Here is a 27808-nt window from a genome sequence, read left to right on the forward strand (position 1 = left end):
GAATGAAACCAAAATTTTCTCGACCAACCTTTCCCTTTGTCCCTTTAAGGCGCACTGGTAAGTAAAGCAAGAGTTTATCATATTCGTTAATTGTTAGACTTGTTTCAATTGGTTTTTCGATAGGAACATTTTTAAAAGCTCTCGGTAACAAATACCACGCCATAAGTGGACGTGACACATCTGCACTCTTCAAGCATGGTAAGAAGAAGGTGGTGAAGCTGACACTCAACATAAAGCTATTGCCGATTGTAGCCTTCAATTTTTAACAACACTCTATGGCGGTAGGGGAAGAGATACTTTGGATAAATTGCGATTTGACCATTCTCTCAAAGCTCTTGTGAAGTCTAAATTCAACCTGAAATCTCTACCACCAACATAGGAAGCAGACGGCCAACATTGCTTGAAAACCTACAAGTAAAACTAGTACAACTGTGGTTGGGACATCAGTTGGATCCGTTCTATTGGGCTGGCATACTTCAAAATTTCGTCTTGATCCAGTGACTTCTCTCTAAAATTTCCTGCAAAGATAACAAGGGATGTGCAAGTGGATGTGGATGTCAAAAGATCGAGATTAAGTACTCGTTAATTTGTGCTAACTACAAGGAAAACTTTCGCACTAACTACCTCAACATGAAGAGATTGACGATCCAGAAGACCATATACTACATATATGGGACGATGGACTCCGAAGAGGATATAAAGATTTTGAGTCTAATTTGTCCAACGACCTTTATATTTTATATCAGTTGAATGGATTCAATCGTATTCTATACTAAACCATTTTTTTAATTTTTTATTTTTACATATTTTTCAATTTTAATAATATTAGTTTTCTCCAGTATTATGTGTAATAGCATTTATTGAACAACAGTTAAACATACTTTCATCATTGGTGATATCTATGATAAGAAATAATCTAAATTTAAAGCGACACTTTATGGAGACGGTTGGTCAAAAAAGTTCACTTATGGATTCATTCTAGGCAGAATTTATTCCTCGTTTATAATAACCACTATATTGGGGTTAGTTTAGATGATATGTGCGACCAGTCTCATTGAATGCAGCATTTAATGTTCTAAAACTTTTATAATAACCATGTTTTCGATATTGCAAGTCCTTTAACAGATATAAGAGGGAAATCGCAAAAATTATTACTTCTTGACGACGACCTCTCATACTTACTTTCTTGATTGCTATTAAGCAATTTGTCCCAAGCAATGGTACAAGTGTGGTTGATTTAATATGTTTGGTGCGTTGAATGGGAATTCTAAACTTCCGTCTATATTGACCCCTAATTCTTGCATTTTGATCTGGTATTATCATACATGGATATAAATGAAGCAAATAGCAAGTTTTACTCCTTGAAAATATCTTTAATGTGCCTTTGTGCTAAACGTCTTTTCAAATTAGCGTCTGATAATCTTATATGTTAATCCTACCAACATTATTACTAAACTGTATTGTATAAACTTCAGAATGTTATACTGTGGATAGAGTCTTTCTAGGGAGCATGTTAACTGAAACAAGTCTTCTCTTCATCGTATTATGGTTTATTCCAAAGTTATCGTAATCGCAAATTTCCTGTTTTACGGTACTTGTAAAAACCCTTTATTATATTGTACGAAGTGTTATCAACCTAGTTATGACCCTCCTGCGATAAAATGGTTAACTGTGTAACTCTAAACTAGCGAGTTCAAGTTGTGTACTAAATAAACTTGAAAAATATAGTAAGAGATAAAGCAAAACGCGTTAAAAAAACAATTTCTCGGATAAATCTTTATGATATAACTAAAGTAAGAATTAAATATCATCAAAAACATTGAAACAATGACATTATTAGATTTACCAGTTTTAAAAATTTTAAAATGATCAGTCAACTTTGGTGCGCAGTGTTTATGGAGTAATTTATATTAAATTAGTAGCAGGCAACCGCCGGCTGCAATATAGAGGGTGTTCCGGCACTTGATGCAAAAAATTCGGGAGTAAGTAGATGTCATGAAAATTATGCTGTGGCATTAGAAATTTTCTCACACAGCCCCTCGTTTCTGAGTTATAGGCATTTAAAGTTGCGAAATTAGAACTTATATTCAAGTACATTTTCTAAATTATACATTCAAACATTATCAGTATTTAATTGATGATTACGTATGTCCATGTAACGTGTTGTACTTAAAAAACTAAATAATTCTAAACTAGTATCTCATGCTCATGCCCAATGGTTAATAATCTGTAAATTTTACAGGGACAACTTGTACAATCTAAAGATAGCAAAAGTGAATTTTTCAATAGTATTAATTTGTTAATGCCAGTTTGCTGTCAATATTTTAAAAACCTGTCAATAATAATTATCACATAGTAACATAAAGTTTTAATATGGAATTTATCTTTAGTGAATATGCCGACATACATTTGATGTCTGGTTTGGCTTCTGTTAACTCGTCAAAAGCCAGAAGATTGTAAACTAAACGCTTCCCGAGCAGAATTATACCCGACTGTAGAACTTTTGTTGGTGTTTATCGCAGCTTACGGGAAACAGGTTTGTCCACATAAATTAAGTATACTAGTTTCCATTATTTTTTATAATGTGATATTTTAGTTAATTTTCTACCAAAAAAGGTGGCGAAAGTTAACAACGAACTATACGAACACCAACTTTAAAGCAAAATACATTAGATGCATTTGATGTTGATCCCACAACTAGCGTACGCAAAATGTCACTACAATTCAACGTATCAACGACAATTATTCATAGGAGTTGATAATACATTTGTTGGAAAAATACTGTTTACTGATGAAGCTGGTTTTATACTTATGGGCAGATGAAAATCATCACGGTAAAATTCAAAAAAAGAATCAACATCGATTTTATGTTAATTAATGTGTAGGTCCATAATTTTTTGATAATAACTTAAATAGTCAGCGATACCTACTTAGAATTTCTCTAAAATAATTTCTTTCCTATCCATATTATAGGTTATGAGATATTCCTCTAAGAATTCGCAAAGATATGTGGTTCATGCACTTCTTAAGTGATGAAAAAAAAATCAAACTTAATAATATTTTTCCTAATAGGTGCATTGATCGGGGAGGTCCATTTGCATAGCCACCATGTTCCCCTGAATTGAATAAAACGGATTCATGTTTTTGGGGACATCTTAAAAGCTTGGTATTTGCAACACCGGTAAACAAGAGGAAGTTTGCGTTAAATGGCGAAAAACTGATTTTTCTTTTTTTTTATTTTTTTCCTCGTGAAAATTATACTATTTCAATTGAACTTTATGAAAGTACGTAATTATTTGCAAAAATAAGTATTTTTTCAATTATGGATATTGAATATTTTTTGAAATTTTACCATTTTTACGAAAAACATTCCTATCTTTGGCGAATAAATCTATTGATTTTTTATTATATTTATGTTGTACTATTGCTTATTTTTCTCGTCGAGATGTCTTATTTCAAATGGTTTATCGAATTTAATGTTTTATTATTATTCAGCAGCTTAAAATTGATAAATAACAGAAAAACTGATGAATAAATTTTCGAATCTGGAACTTGTTGATTTTTTTCATTGTTTCAAAGTTTGTTTTTCATTGTTTCCAAGTTATTTATATTAATAATTCATTATATTTTGATGAAAAAACTTACTTTGGTATAAAATAAATAAAATTCAATCAAGTTCATCACAGAAAGGTATGGAAAACTTCACGAACTTAACATTTACATGGAAATTAAATGTATTTTATTGATTTTAATAAGCCACAGTTAAGTTTCGAAAACTTTACACTATTGAATTATTCTTAATATATATTATAAAACACAACATACATTTTATATATATTGACTACGAATTTTTTACTTAATATTACTTTTTACAAATATTAACTTTATTAATATTGTTTGTGTATAATTCATAAAAAGAAAAATCAATAAAATAATTGTTAGAACCTAATCAATTTCAGTCCTCTTTTGCTGTTGTTCGTTTTCTTCATCGATCAAACTCTCAAATTGTGTATTACTTCACAATCGTTGGCATTTTCAGCCTCTCCGGCTTCGATGTCATCATTCTTTGCTGGTACTTCATCAATATCTTCAGAATCACTTATATCTACAGTTACTTTTCGGTCTCTATTTGAACAGTTCTCAGTGCATGTATCGCATACATTGGTATATTTGAATCCGTGTTTCCGGCAGCCACACCACATATTATTCATCCACTTTCTCAGTACAGTTTACGCACAAATAATCTTCGTTCTTCATCAAATAAATTTCCCTGATTGTTCGGAATCACAAAAGCTATAGTTTGTTCTACAGTAGTTAATTTACGTAACAAGTCCGGAAGTACAATTTTTTAACGAGTAGACAAGATTGTAGGACGAGCCGTATGGTCTTGGCAATTTTAATTTTGTTTGTAAGTGAATTATCTATCCTGTCACCATTTCTCTTTAAATTTGTGATATTTCTATCATTATGAGTAAATAACGTCACTGAAATTCGACGAAGACAATGACCTGTGTAATTTTTAGGATTTAGTAGCTTGAAAAATTCTACTATCTTTAGCCCCAAATTTCCAAAACTGTGTGTGGAGTATGGGGTGGCCGTAATGACATATACTGCCTGTATAATTTTAATTTGCAACAAATATGTGTTTTCAATTCTGGTATTGTCACTTTCCTTGTCATTTATATGATCAATTATCATCTTTTTTTTCCGTCTACACGCACCTGCTAGCCCAATAATTCTTGCTCCCTAAAAGTAGAAACAAATTATGTTGAAACTTTTGTCTTACAACTGTGACATTCTATACATATAATTACCTCTAGCATTAGGTAGGTTTCATTGACGGATTCCCGAATTTATTGATTCGGTTTCTGCCGAAGACATCTGATTTCTTAGCTTTATATCCAACGTTTTTTCTATTAAGAAATGCGATAACCTTTTTTAACTCATATTTTTCAATATCGAGTAGATGTTCCACAGAGTAGAGGGTTTCACGATTTCTGATTTTTGTGCCAAATAAGCCAATATTACATTAACGGTAATAATTTTGAATTTCTTTAAATCCATCAATTTCGTGGATAGACTATGAATAATTTGGTGCCTTAATTTTATTTTTCTGGTGTATCAGCTATTGCATCATTAATTTCATCAGGCACATTTTCAACCTCGGTTTAAATTATTTATTGCAATAATCGCAACCAAAAACCATTCAAATTTTTAAAAAGCGTAACCGTAACGTAATTTTGAAGAATATTTAAATATATGTATGAAACTAATATTCTCCGTCTATGCTGCCCAATCGATTCCGCTTCTATAATTCTGCAATTGTAAACGAATTATAAATAAGTGCTTTAAAACGGGTATAATTCTTCAAATATCAATTGCTTATTATAAGAACCTTTGCCGAAAATTTCGTTTGATCTACCATAGGCGTAGGTACCTCATTTTATAAAATTATTATTGTCAAAAAGACTTTTGAAAATATGTATGTCTTGCGAGAAAGTATTCGTTAAAAAATGTTTTTCAGTTCTGTGAATGTTCCACAGCAACCCCTTTCATGACTACTCGATAAATGGAAAATTTATTTACTCTAGTTAATTCAGCAATTCTTATGATTGCATTACCAGATTGCTAAATATTTTCCTTTTTAAGCATTCGAATATATTTAAAATAACTTGCTGTGTTTGTATACCTAAATCTTTATTATTAAATGCATACCTGTCTTTATTCTCAATAAACTGTGCAATTTCGTTGTCTTCATTCGCCCATAGTCTAAAGAAGATTTATTCAAAGAAATTCATGAATTAAATAAATCTCATTAAGCCACACCACTGCTTATTGAAGACTGTCTAGCAGGAATATTTCAAAGAAATTGTGTACATAAATATTGATTGTTCCTCGCATAACTGTCTTCTACAATTGATATGATATTGGAATAACTATATTAGTCCCCACCCCGCTTCTCAACAGTCCATACTTACTACAGTGTTAAACATCAGCCAGATTTATAATGTAATTACATTGTGACTGAAGGAAAATTTTAATCTTAAATTATAAGTTTAATGGTAAAGTTTATTTATATTCGCAATTAAATTGTTACCGCTCCATGTTTTCAGTGAGATAACTAATATAGTTTTATGTAAGGCACAAGACACAAACGATATCTGCAATAACGCTTGGCATGTCGAAAATAAGGGCGTGCATATCAACTTGAAAGAGGTTTAAAAAATATTCAAAACTTATTTCTATAATCTAAAAACTTTTCTTTTTACTTTATAATTGTAAGCTTTCTTATACAGTTTTCCCAAAAAATTCAATATTAACTAAAAATTTCATTTCAAAAATAAAAACATTTGTATACGTCGCAAATCAATAAATATTTTTAAAATCAAATAGAGCCCCGAAGTTAAAATTTTTAAAAAATGCTTTTATTGTGTGGAAAAATAGTAGAAAAGTGAATGAACATAGTAATATCACAAAGTGTGGTTATTTTAAATTTTTTCTCACTGCTCCTTAAACTCATTGTATACATGAACTACTTTTTAGCACAGAATGGCATAAATGCAAAATAGTAAATATCCCGGTGAGATATGAGTCGGCGACCATTTACTTGCAAGGCGACGGCTTAACCATCGACGCATTTGGTTAAAAATTAGTAAGCGAAAAAATTTATATGATTGATTTAATCGATAATGTTCAACGGTCAATGAAAATTTAAATCGAGCTCATGCTAACAATACTATTAACTTAATTCATTAATTTAAAACTTTTCATTTTTTGAATAAATATAACTTTGAAATTAGTAAAGCCATATTTTGGTGAAATTAGAAATCTATGTTTTTTTGGCACCATCTATAAGTGAATATCTATCTATAGAACTATGACATTTTTTTCAGATGAAAATTAAGTTAACCAATTAACGCAATATAATTAAATATAATAAATACATTTCGAGTTAAAGTTTGAATAAAAGTATGTCAAAAATATGATATGTTTATCATTTAATAATAGCATTAATCTATGTCAGTTGGTATTGGCCGAATTTATCAGCAGGACTTAGTGCTGCGTAACCCTTAATTACACGCAACTGAAGGCGGTTTTTTTTATTTAACTAAAGTATTGTAGAATGCAGTTAATGTTTTCGTTTCTTTATCTTTAATTATCCACTTATTTTTGTGTAAGTGTTTATAAGATAACAAAAAAAAATCAACAGGTAAAATACGTAACTGATATAGAAATATCAGTGTCGAATGATTATATTGACGATTGTTTATTACTGTGTTTTATGATAAGAAATAGATAGTAGTAAAATATTTTCGTACAGCTGTTTGTCCAAAGAAAGTGTGTATATATGGTTAGAAATTATTTTTTTGTTTCAGCTGAAGCTTCATTACATCATTATGTATAGAATTTCAGGATCTAATAAAATGACTAGCCTCCAGTTAATATATGAGATGCAATTGATTAGAGAGATTCGTTGGTTAAAGTTTGGTAGGATAAGGATGATTTTGTGAGGAATTTGGTTTGTTTGAGTAGGTCCTGATATAGGAATTGCTCCTCTGTAGGGCTGGGGTTGTGGTGATTTCGTTGGGTTGTGTTTGCCTAACTATTTCTAGCGGGAAATAGAGTGGGGCTTGCAAGTAAAAACGGCTCTTGTTTTGTTATTATTCTTTCTTTTTTTGTTTATTTTTTGGAGTTTTTTTATTTTAAATTTAATTTGGAGTGGGCGTGTACAGCAGGGGCTTTCTAATTCCTTATCGTCGACCATTTGAAATTGAATAGCATCTACCCATATATTTATACCTGACTCTAACAGGGTCGGATTATGTATGGTCCCAACAACTTTGTGTCAGTTCATTTCTAGCCATGAAGGAATGTGAATATAAGTTTGATGGTGTCTTTTAAAATATCTACCAAACAATGCAAATGTTTGTCGTTGAGGCAAAAACGATAGATAGAAGTGTTTACTTAAATTTTGTAGAGCGAGGCCGCGAAAAATACTTTTCATTGAAAGAGAGATGCTTTAACGAGCATCCCTGAAAATACAATTTGGAAAATTGTGAATAAATCAACAGCTCCTAAAAATTCACGCATAGATAGTGATTTATCAAATCAAATTGCATTGATTTCTTTCAAGAAGACTTAATTCACCACAATCTTTACATACTGTATGCAGAACCAAAAATGCCAACATTATTGTATCTTTCACAGAGACTGTGCCAGCGAGATTAATTCTTCCACTACCACTTTGTGACGTACTCTACGAGTTTTTATTCAAAAGAATGGACAAAAGGACAAAAAAAGCTAGATCGGAAAAACGAATGATAATTCACCTGGATGACCAATACCTATTCTACATGCGAGGTCAGAAAAAGGCTGGATACCAGAATGTCTGTTTTTAGCAGCCAACAATATTCCAGCCTGGATTATCACTACGATACACAACCGCGGTAGATCTAAACGATTGGTTTCAATATACATTAATACCGAATATAGCAAGCAGGTGACGAAATAATTCGGCTAGCACCATATTATTGTATTTTCAATCCGACGAGTTGATATGGTATAAATTGAATTCTGATGTACGTGCTCACAATCACACACTCTTTAAACAGTAGTGTGATCGAAATGATAAAGACGGAAGTTAACTGTGAAAACTGGATAAACTGTATTCAATAAGTGAGTAAAATTGAGAGAACATATAGGTGTATATACACAAATATAAATAGTTTAGAGCCCTTAAAAAACAATATTGATTTGTAAGATAATAGCGAAAGCAAAATTGAACTAGATAATATCTAGTTATAAAACTTATATGTATTTATGTATTAATATATTGTGTATCATTTAGTAGATTAAAGATTAAAATTCAACTGTCCCATCATATTAAAATTTGAAACCCAACAATGTAAACCAAATATACCCTGTATAAAAATCAAATTTCTTTTTAAACAATAAGGAAAATGCCAGTTATTATAATATAATAGTGCCGTTCTGTACAATATTCTCCCAATAAATACCATAAATTTACGACTTTCAAGTCTGATCGATATTTATGATGGTTTCGGTAGTAAAGGCATTTTCATTTATTATAAAAATACTAAGATAAGAAGTACAGATATTAGTTTGAAATATATACAACCACGAGAACCACTGTTACATAAACGTTATGTTGAATAAGTGTAAGAGTGAGCTATAAATTTGAGATAATAGCGACAAGTTTGCCATCAAAACATAGACTCCCGCTACAGATTTTTAGCGTAATTTTCGTATGTAAGTATCTATCAACGCATATGCCAAATCCTATACTTGTTTTGAAAACGTTTTAATTTTTGTGAATGTGAACGAGTTTTTCTTCTATTGAATTGAATTTATTTTATAATATCTTACTTTTCAGTTCGAGTGAAATATAGCTTTAAAGAAGAATTCCAGTGTGACCAAGACAGATTCCAGCAATGCATGATTATGGCGTAGTCCAATGGACCGTTATATTTTTTATTTACTATTATTATTACTATTTACTAACCTTTTTTATTAAGTGTTAAAAAATATTAACCTAGTCATTGAGTGTACATACGAGTATTTACTTTGATTTGTGCAGTAATGTCATGTCAGCTCTACTTTAATTTTAATAACTGAATTGTTGTTGTTACCAATCAATAAATTAAACTAGGACAAGATGGATGATGAAAAAAGTTAGGGTGGACCCATTCTCAAAGCTGAGGTACCCGACTCAGCTCAAGTTGGTTCATATAAAATTGTGTGCTAGTTAAAATACAATTAAAATATATGTACAGTGCTTTTCAGATAAAAGTATCCACCTTTAATAACTTTTGTAATACTGGTATTTAGAAAAAATCCAAAAACACGTCAATTTATGTTGGAAGGGGCAAGCATTATGGCTTATTTGAACTTACTGGAAAAGCCACCCCCTCACCCATAGCAGCATCCCCTTAATTTTTTTAAATTACTTTTCATATTTTTTATGTAAAATTTGGATACTCCTCTTTGAGCTGATTTCAAAAATGTATAATACTTGTAGGTGAAAGTGGTTAGTTTATGAGATAAACAATTTTTCTTTTAAGAGCACAAATTTTACTTATTATTTACTTTCACCTTATTTGCCTGTACTAAAATGGGTTGTACAACAAGTAGAGCGATCGGTGTTTCATCTTCTACAGTTTTCCGAGTTCTACATAAATTCAAGTACCACCCATACAAAGTTAAGTTGGTGCACGAGTTGAATGAAGATGATTTTGATCGTCGTCTAGAGTTTTGCGAATCAATGACGCAAATTATCAACAAATTGTTAAACAATATTCGCTTTTCTGATGAATGCTCATGGTCATTAAATGGCTTATATAATATATATATATATATATATATATATATATATATATATATATATATATATATATATATATAATTTTTTTGGCAGGACTTTTTATTTTTATAATGTCATGACTTATAATAAAAAAATCATGTTACTATCTATTTTTCACCTTTCTACGATCAAGCTCTATTTTTCCATCACGATTCTTTCAGAGTTTGTAAATTCAATTTCCTTTAATTATGTTTTTTTCTCAATTTAATTTGGTATTTCATCCTCGCCGGTCGATAATTGATCAACTATCAATCGATCAATTATCCAGGTGTCCACCGTTCTTACCTCTCTTCCAGCAAAATCAGAAGAAGGGATGAGAACGAAGTTGGTCTCCTGTCTTATTCACTATACAGTTGGCAATTTTTTTAGTTTCATTTGTGTATCGTCGAAGTGACTGTTATACGTATTATTTTGTTTTTTGCGCAACTTTCATGTTAATTTTAATCTCATCGTAAATGTATCATTAATTTCCAGAGTAATAATTATTTATTCACAATTCACTAATAACTGAAAAGAATGTAAATAAACACGTGTTGTGAGCTCCCGCTAACAACGGCTATTATCGTACCTGTACATATTGTACTTGACGTTTCTGCAGATAAGTTAAATCATAACAGAAACGTGTACGTGTTTTGTTATTGTGAAAGTTAAATCAAATAACAAGCAAACAAATACAGTATTAAGTCACTTTTTCGCCAATAAGTATTTTAACTTGATTTATTTATATGTTCTATGAACAGTCAGCAAGACGCAAAGGGATCAATTTGAGTCGTCGAACAATTCAATCTATATATAAGAGGGCCTCCAGGTCTTATTAAGAGCACGAAGCTAAGGCGAACAAATCCAGAAAAACGATGCAGATGCACGTGTAAGTACGGCGCAGTGAATCATAATCGCAAGGGACACAAGATGAACGAAATCAACATAGACAGTTAGAATGAAGGGAAACGCGCAGATTCATATTCAACAGACGTAGAGGAATTGACCAACAAAGCCAAGAAGCATTTACATCAGATTTATTTCTTTCACTAACATTCCAGTATGAGCATAATGTTGCATATAACGCTTATTCCAAAGTGATTATTGAACTATATGTGGCATGTGTTCGCATAATTAATAGTAAAAATATGTTTAGATAGCTATCAAGAATTGTAATTTGAAATAATAATATAGAATAATTTATTAACCCAAATAAAGCATACTTTCATTGTCTACAACGCTTTAGATTATAAATAGTCCCTACACATTTATAGTAAGTTAGTTATTTATATTGAACTAAAAATATATTTCGTAGATATAATTTATATGGCAAAACAATGTTTGCCGGGTCAGCTGGTAACTATAGTAACAGCTTTACAGTTACGTGAAACTTGTAAAAAACATATATCTCGAGTCTTGCCAGGGATTCAAAATTTATCAGACATTTTCCGTTGAGTTAGAACCATAAAATTTGTCAGGTAATACCGTCATATAATACAAATATGGGTAAAAATATAGAAACTATACATTTGTGATTTAATCATAAATAATATGGTCTTTCTTAAAAGTACGTTATCAATAAAAGAGATTAAGCAACAGTATACACGTTTATAATTGTGTAGGGTGACCAAATCTTTTTGTAGATTTTTTATAACTTTTTGAACTAATTTGTACAGATGAAAAAAATCTCATTGGCATAAGCCTATAAAGATTTGTTATTATTTCTATGAATGTTGATTAACATTTAAGTAAAGAAAAACAACTTCGACTAAGTTCTATAAAACAGTTACTCACTTCAATTCGATTAAAGCCGCTCCATATGTGTTAAAATATTTTGCGCATCATAAATTGCTTGAATTATCAGAAACGTTTAGTGATTTTGGTGAATCAATTCCTTAATTTGGTCTAGTAAATAGGCAATTTTCATTTCTGCGTTAAGATCTTCAATTTTTTAATACAATTGTAACACCACACGGTAATTATCACCATATTATTTAGAAATACTAAACAAATTTGTGGAATATTTTATGACAAGAAATGTTGAAACCAGATTGTCTCCTTGAAGAAGGGGTATGATTTCCAACATGGTTGATTTGGGAGCAATAATAAAGACACTTAGTGAGTCAATAAAAGGAGACAGTTACGTATAAGAGGATGTATTGATATCTAGATAGCCTAGACCAGTTCCATGCACAACCAAAATATTGCGTTACCATAGCAAAGAACAATAACTTACTAGAAGTGTCAGTGTAAAGTTTATTTTTCTTCTTCTTACGTTAGAACTAGGTATTTTCATAAAGGGTTTGCCAGGAGTAGTTGGGATGCTGAGGACCAGCTTTCATACCACCTTATAGGTGGTCGTCCAGGAGGTCGAGTTGTGTCTGGTTTCTTTTCCTTTGCAATTTTTGCTAACCGTTCATTTGGCATTCTGTCAACATGGTATCTCCATTCTCTTTTGCGCCTCCTTGCCCATCTTACTACATCCTGAAAATAGCACATGTCCCTTATTTCTTCATTTTTCTTCCGATCGAGTAATGTATGTCCTGTTATTGATCTCAGAGTCCGCATTTCTGTTGTTTTTAGGAGCCGTTTAGTGGTTGTGTTCTCAGCTCTAGTTTCTATTGCATATGTCATGACCGGCCTTACGCAAGTTTTATATATTCTAATTTTACATTTTGTGCTCATGTATTTATTTCGCCAAATTAAATCTCTAAGGTATCCTGATATTAATGCTGCCTTCGTTGTTTGTGCTTTTACTTCTTTCTTTAGATTTCTATCGCTTGTTATGTTTGTCCCTAAATATTTGAAGGACATCACTTTTTCTACACTCTGATCGTAGATCGCTAGTTTACATCTTCTCGGTTCATTAGATATTGTCAGAGATTTTGTTATTTTTGTGGATATTTGCATGTTATACTTGTTCGCTATTTGTTGGAATTTATATAGGAGCTTCTGTAGGTTATCTTCGTCTTCCGAGATGATTACTGCGTCATCAACATAGCATAATATTTTTATCTCTTTGTCTCCCATTCGGTATCCTCTCCCGGCTTGCTTTACTTCGTTGATGATTTCGTCCATTATAATGTAAACATGATTGGACTTAGGCTATCCCCTTGTCTGATACCAGTTGCAACAGGTATTTTATTGCCTAATTTGTTTGCCGTTCTCACAAAGGTATAATTATTGGTGTTAAGTTTTTCGATAACTCTTATTATATTGGGGTGAACGTTCCTTTTTTTTAGTAGAGTTATAACATCAGTTCAGCGTATCCTATCAAACGCTTGGGTGAGATCAATGAAGCACATAAAGGCTGCCTTATTAAACTCTATGGCTTTTTCAGTTATTTGGCGCATTATAAATATAGCATCTATAGCAGATCTGTTGTTTCTGAAACCTTGCCGTTCTTCACATATCCCGGTAGACATTACTTCATCAGCTAAGATTTTAGTGAATAGTTTCAGAACCGTACTCATCAGACTAATGCCTCGGTTTTTTCTCCCTTTTGGAAAATCGTTATCAGAATACTTTCTTTCCATTCAGATGGTACATATTTGACCTCTAGTATTTTATTGAAGAGGGATTGTAGTTCATCATACAGTTTGTCGCGTCTATACTTGATCATTTCTTTTGTTATTTCGTCGATGCCTGGGGCTTTTCTGTTCTTTATCTTGGCTATCATTTGTTGTATTTTAGGCAGGGAGAAAATCCTATTTTGTATTTCATTGATGTTTTCATCTTCGTAGGGTAATTCCTGTGCTGATACGTTAGCTTGTGTTGAACTATAAAGTTTTTCAAAATGTCTTTCCCATTCGTCTGGCGTGATTTTTGTATTTTGTATGTATTCGTTTATTGGTTTTCTTCTATCCCTCAGAAGATTCCACATTTTTTTCTGTCCCCCATATAAGTCATGTTCCATATCATTCTCCCAGTGATCTCTTTTAATTTTTCGAATATTTTCGTTGACTCTATTTCTTACAGCTTTATAGTCATTATACGTTGTTGCATTGGATCTGTATTCTCTTCGACTAGGATCTTGACTTCTCGTCTAAACCACGGTTTTGTATTTGTTCTTCCCCTTTTTTTATAGTCCTTCTTCCACAGGCTTCTTCTGCTGCTTGTAGTATATTAGTTTTGTCCATGCTGTTTCGATATCTGTCTCTTGGATATTATTAGCAGGAATTTTATCTCTGAGCCTTTGTTGATAAAGGTATTTTGTCGACTCGTCTGATAGTGTAAAGTTTGACCTCAAAAAAGTAAACCAGAGTTACGCAATAAATTAAAAGAAAAAAGATGTCTACCGAAATTGTGAAAATCGAAAAATTGAAGTATCGAGCCATCATCAAGTACCTGTATTTAAAAGGATTAAGAGATAAGCAGATTTACGAAGATATGCTTAATACGAATGCGTTCATCATATAGTTCACGTCAATTTGGATATGAGAAAAATTGCTGCAAAATGAATCCCCAATTGTTTGAAGGTTGATTAAAAGGTAGAAGCATCGCGTTCGATCTGTGCTCGATTTGAAAACGATGTAAACTTCTTCTTTCTACGATCCAGAAACAAAGCAACAATCGATGGAATGGCGACACTCTGTTTCTATAAGACCTAAGAAGTTTCGTGTCCAAAAATCTGTTGGAAAAGTTTTTGCTTCAGTTTTTTGGGATTGCCATGGAGTAATCATGATTGATTTTTTGGATATGAGTAGAACAATAACTGGAGATTACTATTCGATAATACTGACCACTCTACGGGAAAAAATTAAAGAGAAAAGACGCGGAAAGCTATCCAAACGTGTTTCGTTTTTGCAGTACAACGCCCCTGTACAGAAATCTCATCAAAAAATTCGTGATTTAGTGTTTGAATTACTAGAACACCCCCCTTATTCACCAGATTCGACCCTCTTCGACTATCACCTCTTTCCTCAAAAAAAAAAGATTTACATAAAAAATTACAGAACGCCGTTTACTCAAAAAGACGAAATAAATAATCAGGTGCAAGAAATCCTTGACGACGGAATAATTGAACCATCGTGCTCTCAGTATAACATTGCAATTTCGCTTGTTCTTAAAAAATCGTCCTATGGCAAAAAGGCTATGCGGTTAGTGATTGAATTTAGACAATCAAAAACGAAGATAATAGCCTACGAATATGCTGTTCCACGAACAGATGACATATTAGTTGAATTAGGTCAAACCAAATGGTTCTCTGTCATTGATCTTTTATCTGGTTTTTAAGAAATAACATAACATTTTTCAATCATAAAATTACAGATAAAGGTATTTTGCCGGATAATTCGAAATATGATATTTCAACAAATGAGTTTGTTCGCTCACAGCAGATTGAATGAATGAATGAAAAACTTATTATTTTAAATGTACACGATTGCATAATATACGATTACCCGAAATTTATTGTACAAAAAACTGTCGACCAATATTTCGATGACTGGAGTTGGAAAGTCCACCGTTTTTAAATTATTGAGGGGGAGAAAGATAGCAGGCCAAGTGGAACCTTCCAAGAAAAGTCCAGGCAGACCAGTAAAAGTCCTTGATGAAGACATCAAAAGTGTAATTCAAAGAAAAGCTCACTCTTTTTATTTTAAAAAAGAAATACCCAGCCTAGATAAGATTTTAATGGAGCTTGGCCAGGATGACAATATTGATGATAACTAAAAAACTTTTATGGACCACTTTGAGAAATATGCATTTTGCCTGGGAATAGCATAACCGTAAAGCACTTTTACTGGAAAGCGATGAAATTATTTGCTGGCAACGAAAATACTTAAGAAGTATAAAGCAATACAGAACGGAGCAGAAAAAAATCTTTTTTCTTGATGAGATGTGGATTATTGAAGGTTATAAAATGTGGCAAGACAAAAATATAACCTGTGCTCGCCAAGCTTTCATGGTAGGCCTGTCAACGGGTATTAAGGTGCCTTCAGGTAAATGGAAAAGACTAATAATCGTCCATATTGGAAGAGAAGAGGGATTTTTAAAAGAAGGTTTGCTAACCTTTCAGTAGTGCCATATGGCAGATTACCGCGAGGACATGGATTCGGATGTTTTTGATGACTATTTTGGTGAAATGATAAAATATCTTCCGGCTGATTTAGTAGTAGTTATGGGTAACGCAAATTAACATTCTCGACGCATAGTGAAGACTCCAACTTCATCTAGGACAAAACAAGAAATTATTGACTGGTTAACCACCAAAAGTAATGAATTTGAAGATAATTTGATGAAAAAAGAACTATTAGTTATAGCAAATTTACACAAACATCTTTTTATGAAATACACCTTGGAAGATATAGCAGAAAAACATAGTGTAACTGTGCCACACCGCCATATCATTGCGAACTAAATCCTATAGAACTTATATGGGGGCAAGTGAAATTATTTGTAGCAAGACACAACACGATATCAAAATGAAAGACGTTAAGCTAATGTTTGATCAAGCCATTAAGGAGATTACACCAGAGAACTGACGAAAAGCACCAGCATTTCATTAAAGAAGAGGAGAAAATGTGGGATCTTGACTATTTGATCGATCAGACCGTCGACCCGTTAATTATAACGTCAAGAAGAGATGTTTCCTAAGTTTCCTACCGGCACGCCTTTGGCACACTATTTTCAGTGTTTGTGAATGGATAACAATTTGGCTAAACCCATTTATTGACCCCAATCCAGGTGGTACTACCTGCACTTGATAAAAAAAAATTACCAAACTATGAAACTGGCTTAAATATTCGTTGGGTCACTCTGTGGTCCCTTTACATACCTAATGATATTTTATTTCTCTACATTTCTGAAATAAACTATAGTATTTTGTTTCTCTTTTGGGTATAAACATTTCATAATATATTTAGGTGGTGTATTATTACGTATTTACTAAATATTTGACAGTTTGTGAATTAAAATTTAAATCTATTCAGTTTTTTAATAATGTTCATAGAACCTTTGGAAAGCTCTTCACAAGATAGCCATAGTGAAGGTGATTTTCCAAGAAGGGGCGGTGTGAGATCGTTAACACCAAAGAATATTATTTGGAAACACTACTAAATAAATTTGTGGAATATCTTATGTTATGAAATTCTAAACATTCGAGTATTTATTATTTAAGTCCAACTTGCCGATTCATGTAGTTTCATATGGCATAATTTGCAATGAACTTTTAGTTTTAATTCCAATTCAATAGAATAAGATAACAATCAATAAATTTTATTAATTTAAACATCCGTCCTCTAAACGTGTGCCGCTTCAATAATTAGTTCTCTCAATAAGTCCACAAATAATTTATTAGGGTTTGACCAACGTATTATAAAGGAAAGAAGGTATTTTTAGGGAAAAACTAGTAAATAACGTAATCTACTCTCAATAATTGTCAACTTGTGCAGATAAAGTAAAAATAGCGTTTAGAGACCGTTTTCCGAAACTTGCCACAGTAATTAAGGAAAAATGGAAAAATAGGTTTCCAAAAAATTCAAAATACAGTTTAATCGAAAGATTAGATAAAATTATCTATTACCATCTAAACATAAAAAAATAAAAGAGCCAAATCTTAGCCAATAATTGTATGGCAACAAAATTAAATGAATATTTCGTACCCGAAATTGTATAACCTGTGAAGAAATTTCAAAAAAAATTGTACACAATTTTAAGACCCGTAAAATATTTCAAAATTTTTCAAAATGGATCACGTAAAATTTGTCATATAATGTTAAAAAATATATACAAATCTAAAACTTGAGAGATTCATAGTTTCCTTAAAATATACTGTTAATCAGTAGTTATTTTAAAAACAAAAGGAAATATCTATGTCAAAACTTAATGGTGATTACATCTTCTGAACAACTTAATAAGCTTTTCAAAATTTGAAATGGTTGGCGCGTATTAAGATCAGAGATAAAGAAAAATCAAGGTTAACAAAGGTAAAACCCCCATTAAAATTTGGTAAATCAATAAGATAAAATAATATGAAAATATTCATATTGAAATAAGATAATTTTTACGTATACAGGCTATAGGTATATTGATAATCGACATCAACAACTGGTGTTTCATAAAATAGTCCTGGAAACCTGAGTCATCTATATCATCTATAATAAGGCTGCAGGTAGGTAGCCTGTGAGTTCATGGTGTGACATGCTTCAGAAATTGTGACAACGTACTGTCCGAGAATACAAATGAGGCAGCCGAAAAGATACGTCATATTACTATATTAGGCTACAGGAACGGTGCTTAGGGCAACCGAGGCAACCCTTAAATAAAAAAAGCTCGAGGAAAGATCTAGCACAATATACAGAAATATTATTTGAGACAATAATCAGCTAAGAAAATTATAATAGAAAATATTAAACATAAACTGTTTTTCAAAGGGTGTCGCGCGCAAGAACAATATTATTAAGAAATACAAATGTCTGTCTATTATAGAGAGGATGCGCAATCTCTACGACCATTTTACTGCAGAAAATTAAAAGATTCGAGAAGATTTTCTAAAAAATAAATTTTATATCTCTCACAATAGTGTGCTGCCAGTGGCAGATTCACGAACGATCTGTAGATTGCAAAGTTTACCAGTTGATATGATGATATCTGACAGTTTACCTTAGAATAGAAATTAGACTTTGTTTATGAGGAAGTAAACAGCCAAGTTGGAATTTGTGGAACCGTTGGCGATATTCATATTGAATACACTGTTTGCACCACCACTACACCAACATTGGCGATTACACTGTCTGACGCGCCGTTCTCTGAAGACGATAAGTTGGTTGACGAAACGCGCGTCAAATAGTGTAATCGTAAGTGTTGGTGTAGTGGTGGTGTAAACAGTGTACCAAGTTATCATCTTTAGAGACTGAAGGTAAACTATAAACCTTCAGTCTGTGAAGACGATAAGTTGGTCAGACAGTGTAATCGTGTGTTGGTGTAAACAGTGTATTCAGTAGAAGTAAACATCTATTAATTTTTAAAGAAAATAACATAGTGTGTAAATGAATTATAAGTGAATAATTTTGTACGTTAGTGACTTGAATAAAGAATATTTTTCGATTTGCAGAAATAGAAATGAAGATGAAAGTAAAAATGAAGGAGATATGCTAATGAGATAATAAGAGGTTCAAAAAATGTTGAAGAATGAATCCAGAAAACCTAAGTAGTAATATTTGATGATAAGAAGATACTCGTAATTAGTTGAAGTTAAAGCTAGTCTATAGATTAGGATAGATAGAGATGAGAAAGAATATGTAATCAGAAGTACGTGAGTATTGTTAAGATTTATCTTAAATATTTTGACTGAGAAGTTGCAACAATTTAAAATATATTATGCATGTAGCATTGTGAATGCTACACAATCCAAATTGACGAACCGTTCCATATGTACTAAAATATTCTCTTCATTTCAAATTGTCTAAAATATCAGAAACGTTTGGTGATTTCGATGACTCCAATACCTCCAATAACCCAATAATCTTTGAGTTATAAATCAATTTTATAATGACAATCCAGATTGATAACATAAATAATATATAAATAATTATTACTAGTGTATTTTCAACATATTAATTTCACAAGATAACGATCATTCTTTTGATTTAAATAATATGCCGCAAATGATTTACACGTTTCCGTATTTGATTACAGAACATTTTAATTAAACTCAGCACAAAAAAAAATCACGAAAACCACAAAACGTTTTAGTCCAAGCGGATAACTGTTCATTTACTAGTATGTATTTTTAATAAATACATGTGGAAGAGCATAATATTTTCTAACTGTAATCATCAAATGCATCATTTGGTATATTGCTGTGAATAACAGCTGATTTTATTCAGTTCACAGTTGTAACAAAAGAAATAGATTAATTATTATTTTCAAATAAATGCTACAACAAGAAAAGAAAAAAACTTGAAATCATTGGATTAAATTCAAGTTCTAAAAAGTAGACAGAGCTATGACAATAAAAAAAATTAATTAATTGTGATGTGAAGTTAAAGGAAGATTAATAAAAGGAAACGGACATTCCATTCAACTTAGTTGATAATTGCTTTTGGTATTCTCGTTTTTTGTTATCCTAGCGATGATCTCTCGGTGGCAATCAACATTTTAGTGTTAATGTAATGTAATTAATTTCATTTAACTGAATATAATAGTTGTATTTCTTCTATTTACAATCGTAAAATTCATTTTTACTCCACACTTCTCCATGCAAAGTAACGGAACGAATAGCCATATTTAATGCCCGTATATATTTAAAGGAAGCGATATTCCACTGAAATTGATTTGACATGTATCAAAATGCAAAATATTTAGCAGAAGTAGAGCGCTTTATTCTAAAAAAAAAACAAGAGCTTGTAAATAACTACATAACAAACACACTAATAAAGAAATTCAAATGATGATTCTTAAGCGGCGTATTAAGCTCCAATGGTGAACGCCATTCCATCAATTGCCGCTTGGATTCCCAACAGAACCGGCAGGCAGATCTCATGCTCTGTGATTTTTTTATTTAAAAAGCAAGCACTCTAGTTGTTCGAGTGGTGCCTGCCGTGCATAGGTGCCTGTGGATATTGATCTTGAACTTACGTAGGTTGTAGTGTTCGGGAAAGACGTGCCTTTCTAGCTGATTCCACAGAATTGCACTTCTCCAAAGAAAGCCCGATAAATTTACGTTCTGGGCGTCTGCAGGCAAACTCGTTTTTCATGAGCCACGTGTGCCTGTCAAGTAGATCTTAAAAAGTTGCTATAGGTGGACAGCTCGAAAGACCATCTGCCATGGGAGTATCGGTAAAACAGAGACAGGTCAGCGACCTTTCTTCCATAGTCTAAGATGTATAAGTTTCTGGTCAAGTTTGAATCACCTATAAGTCGATTTGCTCTGTTCTGTATTGCGTCCTGAGCATCCTCAGGATATGCTTGGGATACGAGTTTCTAATGTGCGAGAAATACTTCAAAGATGGAATCTGGGCCTTGTAGAAGATTAGAAGCTATTGTGGAGTATGTAGCTTTTTGGTCTCAAAGAGGACTGCAAGTTTTTGTGAAGCTGCCTTAACTATTTCGGCCACGTGACTATGCCAGGACATATTGCTCTCAATTTCGACACGCAACAAGCGAATTAATGGTGATAGTGATAATTTATGTCCAGAAAGGACCGCGCGCGGAGCTCCAGTGCCAGCTTTTGATGTAAATACAACAACTGGGTCTTTGCTGTAGTAAACTCAATCAACTTGCTACTACTGCCCTCTAAAACGTTTTAAAATCGATATTAATTGTGGCTACAGATCGGGTTTGCAAATACGTTGAATAGATCGTTAATGTATAGGAGAAAGAGTGACAAAATGCATCATTTGGAAGCACCAACGTTGACTGTTCTAGTTCATAAGTGAAGACGATAAACCGTAAGATCTTAATTTATTTAGAAGGTTGGTATGCCAAACATGGTCAACAGCCTTCGATATGTCGATTGCGATTGCATTGGATTTCCCATATTTTTTATAGCCACACTCCATACGTTGATCACATAAGTCAGGAGATCCCCTGTTAATCTATGTTTACGAAAGCCGTTGATGTTAGTAGACTCAAGACGCTGTTGATGTAGTAGACTCAAGATATCTCAAGATTTGTTGTTAACGATTTCTCCATGACCTTACAATAGTTGGGATTAAAGCAATCGGACAGTAGTTGTTGAGAAACCGTTTTTTCCCTTTTCTGATATGGTTTGAATCCCAATAAGTTTCCAATCTGAAGAGAAGAGACTTTTTTATATGATAGAGAATTTGTAATTTCAGTTGCGCATTTCTTCATTACGATTGGCGCTATTCCATCTGAGCCAGTGGCTTTATTGATGTCCAAGCCTTTGGTTCGCAGAAAGGATGTATCTCGATCCCATATATCTTGCTATTACTCAAATCTTCCGCCATCAATCGTAGAGTCAGTTGCCGAACTCTTGCCAAAATATTTCATACTCTCTTCGCATTATCTTGTGTTTTGCTTGGCAACTGCTGACCCGAATATAGCTCATCCTCAGTCGTTTCCTTGCTGCCGCTAAAATGTTTGAGCACACCCTGTACGCATTATTAAGGAACGTAAAGCAATTATCGAATAATTCAATGGCGGTAAGATTATTTGTGTGAGATAAAAAAAGACGTTCTAATAGATCCATTATTTTTCTTCACAGAACATGGTTCAATAGTACGGTTGGGTAAATAACATAAAATTGTTCAAGTGCACCAAGTTGTAAAGAGAAACGTATTATAATCCTACACGATAAAACCAAAGACGCGGCTAGTTACTATATAGAATTGGCTGTAAATTTATTTCCAAAATTTGTTCACGTTAAAAAATGTAAAAACATGCTAAATTTGTTCACCAAAAATAAAAATTGTATAATCCGCGTTAAAAAATTTAAAAACATGCTATTAGATCATAATAGTCCTGATTTTGAATTTAAAAATTGGAAGGATAAATATAGCCTTCCACGACCTGTTATTTGACTTTTCAAAGAATCCATGATAAAATTGGAGAATACAGAATAGAATTAATACTTATAATGATGATAAAAAGCTAGATAACAGCACAAATATTCAAAATATTTGATAATAAATAATTGAATAGAAAACAAATTTATTAGTAATTCATAAGAGCTCCATTCTTTCCAATCAATTTTTCTAATCTTCTTGGCATGGACTGAATTAAATTCCGACAAATATTTCCATTTAAATTAAGGTCTTTCCTTGCTGTCCTAATGGCTTCCTACAGCTCTTCTTGATCTCAGGGGCGAAAATTCCTTTTGTATTTTTTTTAGCAATCATCCCCATTAATTTTGTATGGGATTTATTACAAGACTATTTGCCCGCCACGGTAAAGTCTCAATATTGTTTTGTCGAAACCATTGTTTAATTACGCGGGCGGTGTGGACAGGACAATTATCAATATTAATGTCTCGAGTGCATGTCAAATTGTCGATAATTTAATTTTCTCGAGTGCGCGAATGCGCACGAGAGGAAATTATGAGACAATTTGACATGCACGAGAGGGCATTTTGGCATACTATTTCCTGAGAAAAATTTAATTTAAAATAAACAATAATTGTTCCTTTTCTTAAAATATAAAATTAAAACCAAATGATGTTTATTAATCCTAGACGAAAATTTGGCACTAGTGCAAATTATCGATAATTTGCACTAGTGCAGTATTATCGCTGAAATTTGATCGTTGCTAGGTAAACATAAAATATTACAGCTTTTTGGTTGGCTTAAATTTTTCGAAGGAAATAGTCATGTTGATAGATACAATATTTTCCATCATAAGTTTGATTTACCGATGGCAACATAATGTTGTCTAGAATATTGAGTTAAACTTCAGAGTTGAACCTTGCATCAATTCCTAAAAAAACGCCAGGCCCATTGATACTCATCCAAGCCTATATATTTACTGAAAATTTGGAAAATTTATTACTTCCATTCATTACATCCATATACGTCCGTCATTACCCGAATTGTTTTTTAATCTGTGTAGACTATTATTTTTCAAAAGTGCAGATTACGATACCCATAATTAACACAACTCTAGATAGCTTGAAATCATTTGAACGCAATGCAGCAAGTTTGTTGCATTTATGCAGTACTAGCAACCGATCCAAAGGAATATTTTCTTAATAAATTAATCAATGCAACATCTTGTGCATCAGTTCAAATTTTCATTCCTTCAGATTCAACCTTTCGGCGCAAGGTCCCGTCTTGTTCGCATCGCTTCTTCACTCTGGCTACGGTTCTCTCATTAAGACCTAGATGAGTTAGTAGTCTTTTGATAAATCCGTCATCTTCAAATTTGGAATTTTGAATTTCATTATTGAGTTATCTCTGACAATGACAGTGACATTAGGATTTATGCAGGCAAAATGTAAGTGTATGTTAAAATTATTATATAGGCAATAAATAACGTTGTGTTGATGAAAATTTCCACAAATATTTCTTAAATCTAAGTATATTTTTGTATTATTCCATGTTTCTGGACTCAGTGCATTGTCATTTGTAGATGTTCAGCTTCAATCCGGTACAGAACATGCACTACTCGTATATTGTGAATACACAATCAATATCAGTCTTAGAAACGGACAAATCATAGTCTCGTTCCGTTTCTTCTCTTGAAGAAGCTGATTAAAATGGCCGAAAAAATTGATTTTTAATCAGGATAACTCGATTCTCAAATTTTTTCTAATCACAAGCCTTCGCTGGCATTATTTTAAAATTTCTTTCGTGTTAACTTTTTGGCGGCCTGCCTGAAGTCTTCCTTTAACGGATAAAAATAAATATGTATTTCACAATTTCACTATATATGTAAATATAATTCGTTACTCAGAAAGGAATATTTATAAATAATGTTAAATTCTTAAAACAATAAATTGTTGAATGTATTTGGAAACATTGAGATTGTTGAATTTAGGAATAATTAAAATAACTTTCTCTCAGTCCACTCTATCGTTTGTTAGTTAGGAAATAATAAACACCTAGAATGAACATTGTTTTTAAATTGTTTTAATTCCCAGACTTGATGCAAAAAATTCGGAAGTGAGTAGATAACGTGAAAATAATGCTGTGACATGAAAAGAAAATTCCCATACGACCCCTCGTTTCTGAATTACAGGCCTTTGAAGTTGCGAAAGCAGAACTTATATTTAGGTATATTTTCTAAATGTCACGGCATTATTTTCACGCCATCTACTCACTCCGAATATTTTGCATCAAGTCCCGAAACACCCTATATACTTCGCTTCCCGCCAATAATATCCTCTACTTGTATAACGCGATAAATGGTAATGTGGAAATGATAGTTCTTCAATCCGTTTAATAATAATAGCATTTTTTGATAGTACATATTCGTGTTTTCATCTTAGGTACTCAAATATATTGAAAATACGCCTCTGACATTGGACATATCTTTATGTCTAAACTGTAAACTGACATCCGTACAGCTTTTTCACACTGTATCGTTCATTTCAAATGGTCGTTAAAAAATTCCTTTTCAATCCTTTTAATTTTAAATGATTGATACTAACAAAAAAAAAAGCATTGTAACTAAATAAAAAAATCGCTCATTAAACTTAGATCTGAAAAATAAATTAAAAAAATTATAACATGCACTGTATACAACATTGCCAGAATCCAAACTAAGGAAAATATTTTATTTGAGGCGAATGCTGAGGTTTTTTTTTAATAATAAACCGGCGAGTAACATCCACTACTTTTGTTGTGAGAATGGGTATTATAAGTGTTCCTTTAAAGCTCACCCCAGTTTTGTGATCGGAATACTTTATTTATAATTCTACAAATAAGAATAGATAAAGGATACAATTACAATTTTCTAAAGTAAGAAAGTTTCACGTTACCTACGTTATTAATATTATTTATATATCATGGGGATTCAATTTCTCATTGTTAATACTAAAACTTTATCCTTGATAAGAAACATTATCTTTGTTTTTCCTAGATGTTTTTTTAGTGTACCTAGTTAATACTCTTCATTCTCATGCTGATATGATTAATCGAAAATAATGATTTATACTTTAATTTATTAACTAAAATGCACTGGTGTGTGTGTTTTCCTTTAAATGATACAAAAAGTAATTCCATGAATTTGACATCGTCATGTATCTGCCCTTTCGCTTCCTTTGTAGCGGAAAATGTAATTACAATTGTTTTATGAATTTTGCAACATAAAGAGGAACACAATGTTGGCACATCAAATGTTGTGCTTGATAATATTACTCTTTATTTAGACTAGAAACCTTTTATCTAATTAGAGTTTGCAAATTATATTATGATAATGAAATATATAGGAAAGCATGAACATGGAATAAACATTTATACTTTTATGTAAAAAGTAATCGAAAATAATAAGTGAAAATGAGTTTTTCTTGTTTAAGGTGAAATATACTATGAAGATGCAAATTTGGTGGATACCTATGTTTAGTGCGGAATATAGTTAAAATGACTTTTCTTAAACGAAATTTATTTTAGTCTCGCTCGCTAGGAAGACCTGGACTTGACTGCAAAATGTTTCCCAATATTCTAATATTCCTAAGTAAACCGCACGGAGTTTTTCAAATTCTCGTATACATTTTGAAGTGAAGTGAAGAAAAAAGTGATAGTTCTTTCGATTCGGAATCATTTCTAGTATTTTAAGATAAGATAAAACATTTCTTAGTTGTTATAGTTATAACTCGAAAACTATTGATATTTAAAAAATTTGTTGAAAAATTTCTTAAAGTCCTAATTACCGGAAAATAGGGTTCGGCGGGGTTGTTTTGACATGGATAGGACGCCACTAAAGATGGTGCATCGAATTAAATATTTTTTCATAGCATATAATGTTGATTAAAAAAATTCTCGTTAAAAGAGTTTTCCCAAAATTTTTCAAAAAGTTATATAATTGTTTGTTTTCATATACGTACTCAACAAGATTGGGCGTTAAAAATTTATTTTTTATTATTATGTTTATTACAAATTTTTATAACAAGCGAGATATTAATTTCATAGAAAATGGGGATAATTTTTTTTAATATCATTGTATTACTGTTTTAACATCTGACGATGGTTACTTGTTACAATTTTTTTGGTGCATTTTTTTAAAATATTGTTGTTTCTCGCCATTTTGTTGTTTATGACAAATTTTTTAATTGTTTGAAATAGTTTTATTATAATATTTAGATTCCTTAAGCTGTTAGTTAAGAAATTTTTGTTTTATATAAAAACGGAATTGACACGCCTCTATCGTTTAACGGATAAATTATTTCTTTAATTAATAAACAAATCTCAAATAACATTTTTCAGAAGATCAAAAACTGCAAAAACATTATTTTATAGAAATAATGAAATATTTATTTCAATACTTTGATAAAAAACATTAAAATAATTTAAGCAATCTAAATGGAAAAAAAATTATTGAAGGAAACATTTTTTTTTCAATTATAATTTTCTGATGAGAACAAAATGGTGAAAAAGATTTTCAAAATATAAAATTTTTTTAAAATTCGCACCAGTTTTTTAAATGCCATTTTCATTTTTCATTATACATAAATTGTATAACTTTTTGAAAATTCAAAATAAATTTTTTTAAGGAGAAAATATAAATAATACAGTCAGAGTTCCAGGAATTGTTACCTATTTATAGGAAATTTTCTCTCCTTTAAGGAACATTTATGAAGTTTCTAAATAATAATACTATTTGTATTATTAACGGAAAACTCAAAACTATTTTTTTCATCTTATTTTGTTAATCACCATTGCAATTTTTCACTTTTTACCTGAAGCAAAATGTTTAATACACATTTTTCTAGTGGTGATTCCTAATCGAATGAGCTATCGCTAATAATTTTGGTACCTTCAACTTTATTTTTGACATTGTTGATTAGTGTATTACACATTACAAACGTCTATTTGCGATTTATACGCT

General features: G+C 31.6%; 1 protein-coding gene across 1 annotated transcript in view; it reads right to left on the reverse strand.

Moving 5' to 3' along the window:
* Positions 1 to 27808, reverse strand: part of LOC130452998 (E3 ubiquitin-protein ligase CBL-B) — a 162280-nt gene that overhangs the window by 57380 nt on the left and 77092 nt on the right. The gene's annotated exons all lie outside the window — the stretch shown is intronic.

The sequence above is a fragment of the Diorhabda sublineata genome, chromosome 2 (genome assembly GCF_026230105.1).
Source record: "Diorhabda sublineata isolate icDioSubl1.1 chromosome 2, icDioSubl1.1, whole genome shotgun sequence".
Classification (NCBI taxonomy): domain Eukaryota; kingdom Metazoa; phylum Arthropoda; class Insecta; order Coleoptera; family Chrysomelidae; genus Diorhabda; species Diorhabda sublineata.